Raw genomic sequence first — 15,339 nt, 5'->3', positions numbered from 1 at the left:
CAGTAACCAGGGACCTGGCTCTTACAGTAGGTGTGTCTAGCGAGGCCGACTCCCCCGTTCCCTCGCGACAACAGGGCGCTGGCTCGTTACAGTAGGTGTGTCTAGCTAGGGGCCGACTCCCCGTTCCTCAGCGACAGTAACCAGGGAGCCTGGCTCTTACCAAGTAGGTGTGTCACTAGGGCCGACTCCCCGTTCCTCCAGTCGCCAGTAACCAGGAGCCTGCTCCTTACAGTAGGTGTGTCTAGCTAGGGCCGACTCCCCCGTTCCTCAAGCGACAGTAACCAGGGAGCCTGGCTCTTACAGTAGGTGTGTCTAGTCAGGGGCCGACTCCCCGTTCCTCAGCGACATAGCCAGGGAGCTGCTCTTACAGTGGTGTGCTAGCTAGGGGCCGATCCCCCGTTCCTCAGCGACATAACCAGGGAGCTCGGCTCGTACCAGTAGGTGTGTTCTAGCTAGGCGGCCGACTCCCCCGTTCCTCAGCGACATAAGCCAGGAGAGCCTGGCTCTTTACAGTAGGTGTGTCTAGCTAGGGGCCGACTCCCCCGTTCCTCAGCGCACGTAACCAGGGAGCCTGGCTCGTTACAGTAGGTGTGTCTAGCGGGGCCGAATCCCCCGTTCTCAGCGACAGTAACCAGGGGCCTGGCTCTTACAGTAGTGTGTTCTAGCTAGGGGCCGACTCCCCCGTTCCTCAGCGACAGTAACCAGGGAGCCTGGCTCTCTACAAGGGTGTGTCTAGCTAGGGCCGACTCCCCCGTTCTCAGCGACATTAACCAGGGAGCCGGCTCTAACAGTAGGTGTTCTAGCTAGGCCGATCTCCCGTTCCTCAGCGACAGTAAACCAGGAGCCTGGCTCTTACAGAGGTGTGATCTAGCTAGGGGCCGACCTCCCCGTTCTCAGCGACAGATAAACCAGGGAGCCTGGCTCCTAACAGTAGTGTGTCTAGCTAGGGCCGACTCGCCCCGTTCCTCAGCGACAGAACCAGGGAGCCTGCTCTACAGTATGTGTCTGCTAGGGCCGACTCCCCCGTTCCTCAGCGACAGTAACCAGGGAGCCTGGCTCTACAGTAGGTGTGTCTAGCTAGGGGCCGACTCCCCGTTCCTCAGCGACAGTACCAGGGAGCCGCTCTTACAGTAGGTGTGTCTAGCTAGGGCCGACTCCCCGTTCCTCAGCGACAGTAACCAGGGACTGGCTCTTCAGTAGGTGTGTCTAGCTAGGGGCCGACTCCCCCGTCCTCAGCGACAGTAACCAGGGAGCCTGGCTCTTACAGTAGGTGTGTCTAGCTAGGGGCCGACTCCCCCGTTCCTCAGCGACAGTAACCAGGGAGCCGGCTCTTACAGTAGTGTGTCTAGCTAGGGGCGACTCCCCCGTTCCTCAGCGACAGATAACCAGGGAGCCTACTCTTACAGTAGGTGTCTAGCTAGGGGCCGACTCCCCGTTCCTCAGCGACAGTAACCAGGGAGCCTGAGCTCTTACAGTAGGGTGTCTAGCTAGGGCCGACTCCCCGTTCCTCAGCGACAGTAACCAGGGGCCTGGCTTAACAGTAGGTGTGTTCTAGCTAGGGCCGACTCCCCGTTCCTCAGCGACAGTAACCAGGGAGCCTGGCTCTAACAGTAGTGTGTCTAGCTAGGGCCGACTCCCCGTTCTCAGCGACAGTACCAGGAGCCTGCTCTTACAGTAGGTGTGTCTAGCTAGGGCCGACTCCCCCGTTCCTCAGCGACAGTAACCAGGGAGCCTGGCTCACAGTAGGTGTTCTAGCTAAGGACCAATCGTAACAAAAGAGACATGCACTAAGATTAGCATTTATACAGCACCCAAATCTGATCTGTTTCCACAATTATTGACAGATCAGAACAAGATGTTTTGGGAACGTTGTATATTACCTAACCTACCTATAGTTGTTAGTTACCCTAACCCTACTATAGTTGTTAGTTACCCTAACCCCTACTATAGTTTAGTTACCCATAACCCTACTATAGTTGTTAGTACCCTAACCCTACTATATTGTTAGTTACCACTAACCCCTACTATAGTTGTTTACCCTAACCCCTACTATAGTTGTTAGTTACCCTTAACCCTACTATAGTTGTTAGGATACCCTAACCCTACTTATAGTTTAGTTACCCTAACCCCCTACATAAGTTGTTTTTTTTTTTTTTAGTTACCCTAACCCCTACTATAGTTGTAGACCCAACCCTCTACTCATAGTTGTGTTACCCTAACCCCTATATAGTTGTTAGTTATCTCTCTACTTCGCTGAGGAACGGGGGAGTCGGCCCCTAGCTAGACACACCTACTGTAAGAGCCAGGCTCCCTGGCTACTGTCGCTGAGGAACGACACGTGTGTGTCTGAGCGCACTATGGCGTGTGTATGTGTGTGTGTGTCTACTGTATGCACACGTGTGTCTGTGTGTGTTAGTGTGTATGTGTGTGTGTGTCTACTGTATGCACACGTGTGTCTGTGTGTGTTAGTGTGTATGYGTGTGTGTGTCTACTGTATGCACATGTGTGTCTGTGTGTGTTAGTGTGTATGTGTGTGTGTGTCTACTGTATGCACATGTGTGTATGTGTGTGTTAGTGTGTATGTGTGTGTGTGTGTGGGTTCATACATTCCTGGCAGGTGCTGTGATATTTAGAGGACAGCTGTCGCCCTGCCGGCCGGCTGCCTGGTCCAAATCACCGTGGCAACAGCTGCTCGCTGACCCTGGCGTATGGCGCTGTCTGCTCTCATATAGCATGCACACACACACTGACACAGACACTGACACTACGCATACACACACACACACACACTGTAGCCTGTTCTCAGCTGCGTTCTAACCCTCGCTCTCTCCCTCTCTCTCTTAGCACTCTGATGTCCCTCCTCTGTCTAACCCCCCTCCTGAGGATTAAAGTGCTGACAAAACTGAGCTATTAACATCTTAATAGTTCCACAACCCATCTTAACAGTTCTAGAACCCATCTTAATAGTTGTAGAACCCATGTTAATAATAGTTCCACAACCCATCTTAACAGTTCTAGAACCCATCTTAATAGTTCTAGAACCCATCTTAATAGTTCTAGAACCCATCTTAATAGTTGTAGAACCCATGTTAATAATAGTTTCACAACCCATCTTAACAGTTCTAGAACCCATCTTTTGAATTCCAGAACCCACCGTGCCTGTTTCACACAGCTGTAATACCTTACTATCTCTGCTATTGTGTTTCGGTTTTAAAGCTTTTCAAAAGAAGTGCATCATTCACAAGAGGTCACCCATGTTGCGATGCTGTTTTCTGTGACTCGTGTTTTACCGTTAACATTAGCACTATGTGTTGTGTTAGTTAAGGATGTGATAAAATGGAGAGAGAAAAATATCCGTTTTCTGTTAAAATAATAATAATACAAAATGTAATATCCAGGTCGCAGAATAATGCAGAATAATGGTCCTATTACTTATGTACTGTACAGTGCCCTACTTTTCCCACATGTTGTTGTGTTACAGCCTGAATAAAACAATTCATTACATTGAGATGTTGTGTCACTGATCGACACACAATACCCAATAATGTCAAAGTGGAATTTTGTTTGTAGAATGTTTTGGAAATGTATAAAAATTAATATCTGAACTGTTTTGAGTCAATAAGTATTCAAACACTTTGTTATGGCCTAAATAAGATCAGAAATAAATATGTGCTTAAGTCACATAATATGTGGCATGGACTCACTCTGTGTGCAATAATAGTGTTTAACATGATTTTTGAATGACTACCCCATCTACGTACCCCACACATACAATTRTCTGTAACGTCGCTCAATCAAGTAGTGAATTCCAACCACAAAGATCAGGGAGGTTTTCCAATGCCTCGCAAAGAAGGGCACAGATTGGTAGATTGGAAAAAACAAAAAATCATAATAAAAACATTTAAATATATATTTTTATATCCCCTGTAACTGAGAACGTGTTCTCAGTCAACTTAACTGGTAAAATAAGGGTAACAAAWACACCCTACAGAGATACACTACAGAGTCACTACAGAGATACAGGTGTCCTTCCTAACTCAGTTGCTGGAGAGGAAGGAAACTGCTCAGGGATTTCGCCATATATGCCAATGGGGATTTTAAAACAGTTACAGAGATGGTTGTGATAGGAGAACTGAGGATGGATCAACAACATTGTAGTTACTCCACAATACGAACATAAATGACAGAGTGAAAAGAAGGAAGCCTAAACAGAATAAATGTGTTCCAAAACATGTATCCTGTTTGCAACAAGGCACTTGAAATAATACTGTAAAAAATGTGGCAAAGAAATTACCTTGTTGTACGTTTGGGACAAATCCRTTAGTCATCTGTAAGGACTAGGGAGTTTTTTTAGGATCAAAATAAACTGAATACAGCTATAAGCACAGGCACAATCCAAGAGGAAAACCTGGTTCAGTCTGCTTTCCAACAGACACAGGGAGACAAATGTACCTTTCAGCAGGACAATAACCTAAAACACAAGGCCAAATATACACTGGAGTTGCTTACCAAGACAACGTTGAATGTTCCTGAGTGACCTAGTTACAGTTTTGACTTAAATTGACTTGAAAATCTATGGCAAGACTTGGAAATTGCTGTCTCACAATGATCAGCAATCAATTTGACAGAGMTTGACACTTTTTTGTAACAAAAAATTGCTGCCAAAGGTGCGTCTGCAAAGTATTGATTTAGGAGTGAATACATATATAAATGAGATTTCTGTATTTAATTTTCAATACATTTTGCTAAAAATGTCTAAAAAACATGTTTACTCTTTGTCATTATGGGGTATTGTGTGTCGATGGGTGAGAAAAAAAAACATTTTTTACACCATTTTGAATTCAGGAGGTAACACAACAAAATGTGGAGTAAATCAAGGGGTGTGAATACTTTCTGAATTACAACATATTGACCGCTAGAGCTGGACAATGGAGTTAAATCTACAGCGGTTATTGTTTGTCTGTAAGGGTACACTACGGCGTTTAAAAATGTCGACACAAAACCTTCTCTGGAGATAGTTTAGAAGCGCCGCTGAACGGGCATTTTTACTCATCTGTAAAGGAATGTCACTTCTGAAGCGGGACTAACGTCCATCACTAGGTGACCAGAACTGTCAATCAAATAATCTCGAGCGGCCTGTGCTCARCCAGCCTTCCCGCTGCCTGCTCTCAAACCACTCTCTCCTAAAAAAAGTAATTTAAATTTGAAATACCGTGACTTACCAAGACATTTAGTAGAAAGAAAACACATATTCCCCTAGGAATCGACTCCTAAAATTCTGGATTTTTGGAACGGAGGAGACTGATTAGTTGCCGTAAATAGCGAGCTAGCAAGTAACGGAAAGAGGGGAGGGGTACAGTATAGGCAGGTCGGCCACACGGCAGACTGAGTCAGAACCGTGCACTTGGACTATCGGAAATCAAAAGCTGGATCAATGCTCTATTTTGCCATTTATTTCCTTTGGAATGTCTCGCAACTTCAGTAAAGCAGGGCCTATCATCAATGAATARRCTAGGATATTCTACGGGGCAACAGACCCGAGAACACACACTCYCATTATTAGGGAAGAGGAAGAGCAGGCCGACCAGCTGCACTGGGATTTACATTTTGTGGGTGATTTTTTTTGTTGTTGTTGTTATTACGTAAATGGCACAGAGCAGTACAGAGTAAAGTAACAATAATGAACTACACCTGCAGGAAATAAAGTGACTCAGACCATAAATCTTCCTATATACGCAGGCCTACAGGTTCACTGAAACCAAGTTCACTAACCGAGTGATGTACTGTACCTCTGTTCTGACACATACACCACTGTCAAGTACACTACATGGCCAAAAGTATATGGACGCCCCTTTAAATTCGTGGATTTGGCTATTTCAGCCACACCCGTTGCTGTTACGTATATACAATTGAGCACACAGCCATGCGATCTCCATAGACAAACATTGGAAATAGAATGGCCCGTACTGAGGAGTTCAGTGACTTTCAACGTGRCACCGTCATAGGATGCCACATTTCCAACAAGTCAGTTCATCAATTTTCTGMCCTGCTAGAGCTGCCCCGGTCAACTGTAAGTGCTGTTATTGTGAATTGGAAATGTCTAGGAGCAACAACGGCTCAGCCCGCGAAGTGGTAGGCCACACAAGCTCACAGAACGGGACCGCCAAGTGCTGAAGTGCATAGCGTGTAAATATCGTCTGTCCTCGGTTGCAACACTCACTAGCGAGTTCCAAACTGCCTCTGGAAGCAACATCAGCACAAGAATGTTCGTCGGGAGCTTCATGAAATGGGTTTCCATGGCCGAGCAGCCGCACACAAGCCTAAGATCACCATGCGCAATGCCAACCGTTAGCTGGAGTGGTGCAAAGCTCACAGCCATTGGACTCTGGAGCTGTGGAAACGCGTTGTCTGGAGTGATGATTCACGCTTCACCATCTTGTAGTCCGAAGGACGAATCTGGGTTTGGCGAATGCCAGGATAACGCTACCTGCCCCAATGCATAGTGCCAACTTTAAAGTGTGGTGGAGGAGGAATAATGGTCTGGGGTTGTTTTTCATGATTTGGGCCCCTTAGTTCCAGTGAAGGGAAATCTTAATGCTACATCATACAATGACATTCCAGACGATTCTGTGCTTCCAACTTTGTGGCAACAGGTTGGGGAAGGTCCTGTCCTGTTTCAGCATGACAATGCCCTAGTGCCCTAGTGCGCAAAGCGAGGTCCATACAGAAATGGTTTGTCAATATCGGTGTGGAAGAACTTGACTGACCTGCACAGAGCCCTGACCTCAACCCCATCGAACACATTTGGGATGAATTGAAACGCCGACTGCGATTCAGTCCTAATCGCCCAACCTCACTAATGCTCTTGTGGCTGAATAGAAGCAAGTCCCCACAGCAATGTTCCAACATCTAGTGGAAAGCCTTCCCAGAAGAGTGGAGGCTGTTATGGCAGCAAAGGGAGGATCAACTCCATATTAATGTCCATTATGATGGAATGAGATGCTTGACGTAGCAGGTATTTTCGGCCATGTGGTGTATTACCGGTATGTAGTACCTTTGACAGTCGATCACATACATGAGGTGTTTTATAGAGGGCTGTAGKGTACAGTCTCCAATGSCATTCTGTTCCCTTTTAGAATGYACTGTTTTGACCAGGGCCCATGGGGTTCTGTAGGGAATAGGGTGCAATTTGAGACGCAGCCTATATGTGTATGTACTCTATCATGATTTCACATCCCACTGGACAAAAAACATGGGAAGAGATGACTGGATGTATGAAAGGATGTTTTAGAAGCTACCTACTGGATCTATAGGATGTTTTAAAGAAGCTACCTACTGGATCTATAGGATGTTTTAGAAGCTACCTATGGATCTATATGATGTTTTAGAAGCTACCTACTGGATCTATAGGATGTTTCAGGAGCTACTACGGATCATTGATGTTTTTAGAAGCTACCTACTGGATCTATAGGATGTTTTCAGGAGCTACCTACTGGATCTATAGGATGTTTAGAAGCTACCTATGGATCTATAGGATGTTTTAGAAGCTACCTATTGGATCTATATGATGTTCAGAAGCTACTACTGGATCTATAGATGTTTTAGAAGCTACCTATTGGATCTATAGGATGTTTCAGGAGCTACCTACTGGATCTATAGGATGTTTTAGAAGCTACCTACTGGATCTATATGATGTTTTAGAAGCTACCTATATGATACTATGATGTTTCAGAAGCTACCTACTGGATCTATAGGATGTTTCAGAGCTACCTACTGGATCTATAGGAGTTTTAGAAGCTACCTATGGATCTATAGGATTTTTAGAAGCTACCTACTGGATCTATAGGATGTTTAGAAGCTACCTACTGGATCTATAGGATGTTTAGAAGCTACCTACTGGATCTATAGATTTTTAGAAGCTACCTACTGGATCTATAGGATGTTTAGAAGCTACCTACTGGATCTATAGATGTTTTAGAAACTACCTACTGGATCTATAGGATGTTTCAGGAGCTACCTACTGGATCTATGGATGTTTAGAACTACCTATTTGATCATATATGATGTTTTAGGAGCTACCTACTGGATCTATAGATGTTTTAGAAGCTACCTACTGGATCTATAGGATGTTTAGAGCTACCTACTGGATCTATGGATGTTTTAGAAGCTACCTACTGATCTATAGATGTTTTAGAAGCTACCTACTGGATCTATAGGATGTTTTAGAAGCTACCTACTGGATCTATAGGATGTTAGGAGCTACCTACTGATCTATAGGATGTTTTAGAAGCTACCTACTGGATCTATAGGATGTTTTAGAAGCTACCTACTGGATCTATAGGATGTTTCGGAGCTACTACTGGATCTATAGGATGTTTTAGAAGCACCTATTGGATCTATAGATGTTTCAGGACTACCTACTGGATCTATAGGATGTTTAGGAGCTACCTACTCTGGATCTATAGGATGTTTAGGAGCTACCTACTGGATCTATAGGATGTTTAGAAGCTACCTATGGATCATAGGATGTTTAGGAGCTACCTACTGATCTATAGGATTGTTTAGAGGACTACCTACTGATCTATAGGATGTTTAGAAGCTACCACGGATCTATAGATGTTCAGGAGCTACCTACTGATCTATAGATGTTTTAGAAGCTACCTATTGATCTATAGGATGTTTAGAGCTACCTACTGGATCTATAGGATGTTTCAGGAGCTACCTACTGGATCTATAGGATGTTTTCAGGAGCTACCTACTGGATCTATAGGATGTTTCAGGAGCTACCTACTGGATCTATAGGATGTTTCAGGAGCTACCTACTGGATCTATAGGATGTTTTAGGAGCTACCTACTGGATCTATAGGATTTTTAGCAAGGTGTTAGATGTTTCAGGAGCTACCTACTGACATTTCTCTCTCCTGTTTCCTTCATTGAGTTCCACAGATAGCCTCTACACTTCATGGAGTTACACACACACCACACACACACACACACACACACACACACACACACACACACACACACACACACACAACACACACACACACACACACACACACACACACACACACAACAACACACACACAACACACACACACACACACACCACACACACACAACACACACACACGTCTCTCTCTCTCTCTCTCTCTCAGCTATCCCTCCCCTCTATATAGTTACCTGGTAACAGGGTTTGGTTAAAGTTAACAAGCCCTTGTCTTTACACGGTCCCTAGAGCTGTTCATGTTTAATTGGCCCTGTGATATCCCAGCAAACCACAATTGGTTCTGTGAAAGCTCCCAGAACATTTTGTTCGGTTGCGGCAAATGTTCTCATTACACACAAAACCTGTCCAGTCGTGGTAATGATTATAAAATGTTTGTATAAAACATTCGCCTGATGTTGCAAGATTGTTCCCAGAATATATATTTTTTCTGTTCTTTAAAAGGTTCCCAGAATGTTTCATTAGGTGGTGGGAACGTTAGGTTTACGGAACAGTCTGGTGGGAACATCGTAGGGACATCACAAAATATATGTTCCCAAAATACAAAAAACTGCCCAGTTATATAGATGATCATACAATGTTTCTTTTAGGAGCAAAAAAAACAACATTCACCCGATGTTACAAGAACGTTCCCAGACCAATGTTATTTGAATGTTCTTTCCTAACACATTCCTTTAGGTTGTGTTTTAACGTTGTGGGGACATGACAAGAGATAGTTTGTGTTTTGGGAACCTATGTCCAGTTGTGATGACATTCTTACAATGTTTGTATCAGGACGCACAAAACGTTCTCTCAATGTTCTTAGAATGATATTCCTATGATTCCAGAATGATCGAAATAAGTATTCAACCATCCATGGAGGTTTATGTCATGTGTTGCTGTTGAGGAAGTTAGTTAGTACAACAATCCACGTAGAAACACGGATGGGAATTATTTGAAATCACATGACAATATATTAGACATTTATTGTACGAACATAGTTATTACCATATTTTGTTAAAACGTCACAAGTGGGGATCGAACCTGGGAGCGTTATCCCTAGAATTAATTCACTGGGATGTGACTAACACATATAAAGCTGTTGACACCTTTCCTCTGACTTCCAGGTTGGGGTCTTTGTCTTTGTACAGAGAGGATAACTAAAGCTGTTTACACCTTTCCTCTGACTTNACACCTTTCCTCTGACTTCCAGGTTGGGGTCTTTGTCTTTGTACAGAGAGGATAACTAAAGCTGTTTACACCTTTCCTCTGACTTTCAGGTTGGGGTCTTTGTCTTTGTACAGAGAGGATAACCCTAATAAAATAACTTTATAAGAGTTATTATTATTTGGTTAAGAGTTTCTGGTTTGTTGTTAAAAGTGTTAGTATTAATATATTGTATTGTTGAGAGGACGTTCAGGGAGCGTTATTTACAACCGTCATGTCATAATACCACATTATAACGTTAGGAGAACATTGAGGGAATATTTCCTGTTTTTTGTTATGGGTGTTTTTTAAATAAACATAACTTCTCCATCAACGTTAGCAGAACGTTCCTGTACTGTTTTCTCAGAACCACTTATTTTTTCCTCCCACATTTTGTTTGCCGGCAGTATGTTGTAAGAACATTACATTTACATTTACATTTAAGTCTTTTAGCAGACGCTCCTATCCAGAGCGACTTACAAATTGGAAAGTTCATACATATTCATCCTGGTCCCCCCGTGGGGAATGAACCCACAACCCTGGCGTTGCAAGCGCCATGCTCTACCAACTGAGCCACACGGGACCATTACCGGGACATAGAGTCATACTCCCTTTGACTTTGAATTCTAAATGGATGAAATAGATTATTTTTTTCTCTCAAACATTTTATGCACGATACCCTATAATGACAAAAGTGAAAACGTGAAAGTGAAAATGTTTGTACATTTATTGAAAATGATATACAGAAATATCTCATTTCCGTAAGTATTCACACCCCTGAGTAAATACATTGTAGAAGCGCCTTTGGCAGCGATTACAGCTGTGAGTCTTTCCGGGTAAGTCTATAAGAGATTTACACATCTGGATTGCGCAACATATGCCCATTATTCTTTATAAAATTCTTCAAGCTCTGTCAAATTGGTTGTTGATCATTGCTAGACAACCATTTTCAGGTCTTGCCATAGATTTTCAAGTATAATTAAGTCAAAACTGTAACACGGTCACTGAGGAACATTAACTGTCTTCTTGGTAAGCAACTCCAATGTCGATTTTAGGTTATTGTCCTGCTGAAAGGTAAATTCATCTCCTAATGTCTGGTGGAAAGCAGACTGAACCAGGTTTTCCTCTAGGATTTTGCCTGTGCTTAGCTYMATTTTTTTTTTCCTGAAAAACTCCCAAGTCCTTAACGATTACAGGTATACTCATAACATTATGCAGCCACCACTATGCTTGACAATATGGAGAATGGTACTCAGTAATGTGTTGTATTGGATTTGCCCCAAATAAAACAGTTTGTATTCAGGACAAAAAGTTAATTGCTTTGCCACATGTTTTGCAGTTGTACTTTAGTGCCTGGTTGCAAACAGGATGCATGTTTTGGAATATTTTTTATTCTGTACAGGCTTTGTTCTTTTCACTCTGTCAATTGGGTTAGTATTCTGGAGTAATTAAAATGTTGTTGAACCATCCTCAGTTTTCTCCTATCACAGCCATTACACTCTGTAACTGTTTTAAAGTCACCATTGGCCTCATGTTGAAAATCCTGAGCAGTTTCCTTCCTCTCTGGCAACTAAGTTAGGAAGGACACCTGTATCTTTGTAGTGACTCGGTGTCGTGTAATTAATAACTTCACCATGCTCAAAGGAATATTCAATGTCTGCTTTTTTCCACCTTCAATCTACCAATAGGTGCCCTTCTTTGCGAGGCATTGGAAAACCTCTCTGGTCTTTGTGGTTGAATCTCTGTTCGAAATTCACTTCCTTCTCGACTGAGGGATCTTACAGATAATTGTATGTTTGGTACAGAGATGAGGTGGACGTTAAAAAATCACGTTAAACACTATTATTGCACACAGAGTGAGTCCATGCAAATCATTGTGACCTGTTATGGAAATTTAGACTTTCCATAACAAAGGGGTTGAATATTTATTGACTCAATACATTTCATCTTTTCCTTTTTAATTAATTTGTAAAAACGAATTTGTGAATAGTCTCTGAAGACACTGTTAACCTAATGAGAACCTTAGCGGAATGTTCTGTAGTCTTGTTTTTAGATGTTGTGAACAATATTTAGTGAATGTTAGGACAACATGTAAAGGATATTTCATTTCAAACATTATCTTGGAAGAAAACATATTATTGGAATGTTTATAGGATGTTATCATCCTAATGTTAGCTTAAACCCTAACTAGGACGTAATGGGAATGTTCGCTAATRTTTTGAGAATGTTCCCGGTTTGCTGGGATGTCTGTGACAGAATGATTGTGAGTCATCATGTATGAATCCATTGGGGTGTGAGGGCAGTTGGGGTCCTCGCTCATAGCAGGTGTTCTGAACTATGCTTGTGTGGGGGAGTGTCAGGTGTAATGGTCGTGAGGGTCCTCACTTATAGCAGATGTCCTGGAYTATGCTTGACTGGCTAGGTGATTGACTGGCTAGTTATTTATTGATTCTACAGATGTAGGATCGTAACTTGATCACCCTGTTGAGAACATTTAAAAAGGCTTCTAAAGTTTGTAATTTCCACTTTAAATGTCAGACTTGATTTTCCCAAAAAAGGATCAACCCAACAAAAATGTCCATTAATTATAATTAACATAATAATTCACATTTCCTGTTGCTGCAGGATAATTTTTTGTAAACTGGCTCAAATAAAGATCCTACATCTGTAATGTATTGTATGGAAACCACAGTACATAAGGTATAGGTTCAAAGATTTAATGACAAAAGTTAGGATCAAATGTCTAAAGCTGTTGCTTTGGTACAGACTGTCTTTTGTACAAGTGTCTTGGGGACAGAGTGCCTTGGGTACAGAGTGTCTATAAAAATACATAATAAAAATCCTCTCAATCTAACACAATACCCGATAATGACAGAGAGAAAACAGATTTTTAGAAACACCTTATTTACATGTTTATTGTTTACTCATGTGTACTCTGTGTTGTCTGTTCACACTGCTATGCTTTATCTTGGCCAGGTCGCAGTTGCAAATGAGAACTTGTTCTCAACTAGCCTACCTGGTTAAATAAGGTGAAATAAAATAAAAAATAAAAACATACAGTACCAGTCAAAAGTTTGGATACACTACTCATTCAGGATTTTTCTTTATTTTTACATTTGTGGAATAATAGTGAAGACATCAAAATGAAAATAAGACATATGGAATCATGTAGTATACAAAAAGTGTTAAATAAATCAAAATATATTTCATTTTTGAAATTCTTCAAAGTAACCACCTTTGTCTTGGTGACAGCTTTGCACATTCTTGGCATTCTCTCAACCAGCTTCATGAGGTAGTCACTGGAATGCATTTCAATTAACAGCTGTGCCTTTGCTAAAAGTTAATTTGTGGAATTTCTTTCCTTCTTAATGCGTTTCAGATAATCTGTTGTGTTGTGACAAGGTAGGGTTGGTAGACAGAAGATAGTCCATAGGACTAGGATTGGAGCAAGTACGGGGAGTGAATATTAAATAAATAAACAAACATAGAACAATACAAGAAASACGAGAAGCGTACAGACATGAAACACAGAGTCAACAACGCCTGGGGAAAGAAACCAAAGGGAGTGACAGTTATAGGGAAGGTAATCAGGCAAGTGATGGAGTCCAAGTGAGCGATGAGGCGCTGATGCGCGTAACCATGGTGACACRTGTGCGTAATAATGAGCAGCCTGACGACCTCGAGCGTCGGAGAGAGTGKAGTGTACGTGACAGAGTTGCTCTGGTGGTTTGTTCCACTCAAACACTGTTGGCATATAAAAATGTGTTCTTACCAGATAGACTCTGCCATTTAAAACAGAGTCTGGCTCCGGTGCCGTGTTGGTGGACAGCTCTAATATAAGTTAAATAATTAGGTATGCACCTGAGGGCTGAGTCAGTAATAACTCTATGGACCATGTTGAATTAATATTACAATATTTTCTACAGATAGCCGGCTTAGCTGATTAAAATGCTCGACTTCCTGACGAGTACGAGCGGGGAGTTTAAAAAACAATTCTCACAAGTTTGTTTTACAGCTCTAGGTTGCAGCTCTATGTTACAGCTCTATGTTGCAGCTCTAGGTTGCAGCTCTATGTTACTGAGGTCAAAGTAGAGCACTGTATGAGAAAATAGGTTGTCATTTGAGATGCAGACAGTCGGAGGAGTGGACAAGGTAAAAAATCTGTCGTTCTACCCCTGAGCAAGGCAGTTAACCCAGCGTTCCCCGGGGGCCGAAGACGTGGATGTCGATTAAGGATAGATAGACAGATAGCATACGGTTCTACACAGGGCTGAGGAGTGTCCTGTTATTGGGTGTTGGTCGCAAGGTAGAAGTAGGTCTACACGCCATGACTGTCTTAACCTGGGCCGCTAGGCCTGCACAACCATGTAATCACCAGCTTCCACCCTGTGAGTCTCTCAGACACTGTTCCAGTCTATACTGGAGGTTAAGACCCAGTCTCTCAGACACTGAACCAGTCTATACTGGAGGTTAAGACCCAGTCTCTCAGACACTGAACCAGTCCGCTAATAAACACTATGGTGAATACCGCCTATAAAACACTATGGTGAATACCGCTATAAACACTATGGTGAATACTGCTATAACACTATGGTGAATTACCGCTATAAACACTATGTGAATACCGCTATAAACACTATGGTGAATACGCTATAAACACTATGGTGAATACCGCTATAAACACTATGGTGAATACGCTATAAACACTATGTGAATCGCTATAAACACTATGGTGAATACGCTATAAACACTATGGTGAATACCGCTATAAACACTATGGTGAATACCGCTATAAACACTATGGTGAGATACGCTATAAACACTAGGTGAAATACACTATAAACACTATGGTGAAATACCGCTATAAAACACTATGGTGAATACTGCTGATAAACACTAGGTGAATACAGCTATAAACACTATGGTGAATACAGCTATAAACACTATGGTGAATACAGCTATAAACATAATGGTGAATACAGCTATAAACACTATGGTGAATTACCGCTATAAACACTATGGTGAATACGCTATAAACACTATGGTGAATACTGCTATAAACACTATGGTGAATACCGCTATAAACACTATGGTGAATACCGCTATAAACACCTATGGTGAATACGCCTATAAACACTATGGTGAAT

Source organism: Salvelinus sp. IW2-2015, unplaced genomic scaffold (assembly GCF_002910315.2).
Source record: "Salvelinus sp. IW2-2015 unplaced genomic scaffold, ASM291031v2 Un_scaffold3194, whole genome shotgun sequence".
Taxonomy (NCBI): domain Eukaryota; kingdom Metazoa; phylum Chordata; class Actinopteri; order Salmoniformes; family Salmonidae; genus Salvelinus; species Salvelinus sp. IW2-2015.
Note: the sequence above shows the minus strand (reverse complement) of the source record.